The sequence below is a fragment of the Manihot esculenta genome, chromosome 9 (assembly GCF_001659605.2).
Source record: "Manihot esculenta cultivar AM560-2 chromosome 9, M.esculenta_v8, whole genome shotgun sequence".
Taxonomy (NCBI): Eukaryota; Viridiplantae; Streptophyta; class Magnoliopsida; order Malpighiales; family Euphorbiaceae; genus Manihot; species Manihot esculenta.
In genome coordinates, this window is record NC_035169.2 from 26118358 (window position 1) to 26121521 (window position 3164).

At 37.2% G+C, this 3164-nt stretch overlaps 1 non-coding gene across 1 annotated transcript; it reads right to left on the reverse strand.

The window, feature by feature from the left end:
• Positions 1–2879: 2879 nt before the first annotated feature.
• TRNAF-GAA lies at positions 2880–2953 on the reverse strand. The gene has a single exon. It is a non-coding gene; the product is annotated as a tRNA-Phe (tRNA).
• Positions 2954–3164: the final 211 nt, after the last annotated feature.

A 3164-nucleotide genomic window follows, 5' to 3' on the forward strand; every position in this document is an offset into this window, starting at 1 on the left:
TCCACCCCTTTAAGCCTAAATTGAATAAATTACAGTGTGCTACCTTCACTTTGGAAATTCTTTTCTTGAATTGAATCCTTAAATTTGCTGTGGTCAAGGGAAATAAAAATACAAATACATGCAAATAAAAAATTAGTGTAACTCCCTATGAGTTGATTTGCCCAAATTGTTATGAAAAGAAAAGAAAAAGAAAAACCAGCACAAAGCACAAATCATAAACCTGTTCCAATAGTCAAATGAGCTATGAACAGAGCTAGTAGCCACTTGAACAAGTGACTAACTGAGTAACCGGGGGTGGGTATCACCAATATGCACCTTCGCGTAAAAAAGGTTAATGTCAGGCAAGAATAAGTGCTGTCAAATAAAAAGTGTGATTAAAAAGAAGGGCAAGTCACTCTTAGGGGTTGTATTGAGCTTGAAACAAGAATAAGCATGATTGAATCAAAAACCTTTCTCTTGGCCATGGTAGGTGAAGGGAAACAAGGAAAAGGGAGAACAACCTTGGTGCATGTACTCTACACTGTGTTGCTTCAATCTAAGAGTCTAGGGGGGCTGATTAAGTGGTACTTAGGCTCAAAAGAAAAAGGAGCTTGATTGACTAAGTTGTTTGTTACTTGAGGACAAGCAAAAAGCTAGGTGTAGGGGTATTTGATCAAACGTAATTTAGCCACATTTTTATTATATTTATCATTGCTTATTTACACATTTTTCAGCTTAATTTATAGTTTTTATCTTGTTTTTACAGAAAAGGAAGAAATTGGAAAAATTGGAGAAAAAGTGCAAGAAAGGCTGGAAAAGTGATTGGGTCAAAGTGATTTGGTCAAATTACTCGCAGAGACTGGCCAAATCACTCGCAGAGACAGAAAGCTAAAAACTGGACTGACTCACAGAAAGCGATTGGGGCAAGTGATTTGCCCAAATCACCCGCCCCAATCACATTGACAGCAGAAACTGACAGCAGAACGGGAAAAAAAGAAAAATCAGATTTAAAAAGAAAGGAAGTCCAAATCCACCTCAAACACCACCAGCTCAATTTCAAAAGTCACGAGGATGTCCTTCTACCAAGAGAATTCTATCTAGAACAAAATTCAAAGACAAAAGAGGAATTAAAGACCACAAAGACTAAGTCAAAATAGGGATTCCAAACCCTAATTGAACTTGGACTCTCCAACTATAAGAAGGCAGCCTCCAGACCAGCAACGAATCATCTCTCACCTTCGGAAATCTGCAGAATTCAGCAGGAAACCTGCGGCAGTCCCTTCTTCTCTTCTTTTCTCTTTTCTTTTGTGATTTTGTCCACCATGAGTGGCTAAATTCCAATCTTTTCTAGTTGAAATTGGGGAAATTCAGATTTGTGATGAATTGGGAGATTTAAAACTCCATTATTAAACTCCTATTTGCTTTCAATATTTATACAACTTGATCTTTTTATAATTATTGCTTTGCTTTTGGAATCAATTTAGGCCTATTGCTTTTAATTGCTTGAGTAATATATTGTTTGAATGATTTAAGTCCGTAATTGCTTAGATTGTTTAAACACAAGTGTAATCGGTTGCATAATCTAAACTTGACCACGCGGTTGGCAAGGTTAGAATTGAGTTTCTCTAAGTCTTAATGCAGTCAACAGTTGTTCGATGCTAAAAGCCCTAAGGACGTTCCTTAGCAACTTGTTGACTAGTGTTTGATTAGCGAACGTTTCCTAATCAAACTAGAACTAAGGAGGAATTTGGTTGTGAGAAGCGTCTTCCACAACCAAAACTAATTTATTGAATTAAAATAGGAGTATTAAAAAATCAATGATCAATTCTGAACAAACTGAAATAGATCCATATTTCAACTAGAATCTTTCCCATTGAAATTCTCACTTATTTAAATTATTGTTTTCTCTTGCTTTCTAGATTTAATCCATCAAAACAAAATCCCCTCTTTTATTTATTTGTTATTTGTTTGCCTTAGTCATTATTAGGAAAATCTTTGGTGTCAAATCCCTGTGGTTCGACCCTATTGCCACTATCTACAAGTTAATTGTTGATTTTTAATAGGTTTATTTTTGACGGCTTCAACAACCGCTATCAACTCTATTAGGGCAAAATGACGTTCCTCACTGCCTGGGTAATGTCAATTTTCTTTAAGGCTTTAGCCATTTCTAGGAGAAAGGCTAAAGCTTTGTTTTCCTCTCTCCTTGGATGGATTCCATCCTTCTTCAACTCCACCCAATATTGCCAGCTGGTTTGAAAACGCCCAAAACCTCCCTGAAGTCTGATGGCAGAGGATAAAAAAATTATTCTTCCACTGCTTCAAAGAGGAAGGCATTTGGTAAAAAAGGTTCAAGTACTTTCGACTACTAAAATACCATAATTCCTCATTTTTACAGTACCCAGTTGGTATAATTCAGAGAAAAGCGCTACGAGAACACTCATTTTACTAACACAATTAAGAAAGAAAGACAGTTTTTTCATTAAAACAAACCAAATGCGAGTTTTTTTGGCTAGCCTTTATAGGCTGCTGGGTTGTGCACTTCAGCTGTTGAATACCACATCAAGGTGACAGGATTCAAACCTATGGTCTTCTGCACTCAAAACAGATGCGCTGACCAGACTGCGCTACACCTCGTCTCACCCTTCTGGAGCATATAGATCCACCTGATCGATGAAGACTTGAACCGAACCTGCTCATTTAGGCATAGGGACGCGAGAACCAATCCGAGTAATCAACTGCTTTTTTTAGTTTTAGAAAATCTGCCTCTAGTAAGCCACCCCAACCTTACCGCCAAAAAGCTGTATAGTGCAAGAGCGCTCATATTTTTTTTTGGCTTCCTCTTTCACTTGAATTTCAAAATTCGGCTCGCTCTTGGCTACATGTCCTTTGGTCCTTTCGCCTGCTTAGAAGTGGATTCGAACCACTGACACAAGGAATTTCAGTCCTTTGCTCTAACCAGCTGAGCTACCTGAACCACTTTCCTAAAGTCTCTTTTCTTCATCGAATAATGCCCTACCTTACCACTTGACTGGTAAGGGAAAAGTCCTTTACTCAAAAAATACACTAAACTAAAAATAGAAATAGAAAAACACTAAACTAAACTAAAAATAGAAAAAGAAAAGAAAACTATAACTAAATAGTTAGATATAGGGCTTTTTTCGCTTGTTCGTCAAGCTTTCGAGCAG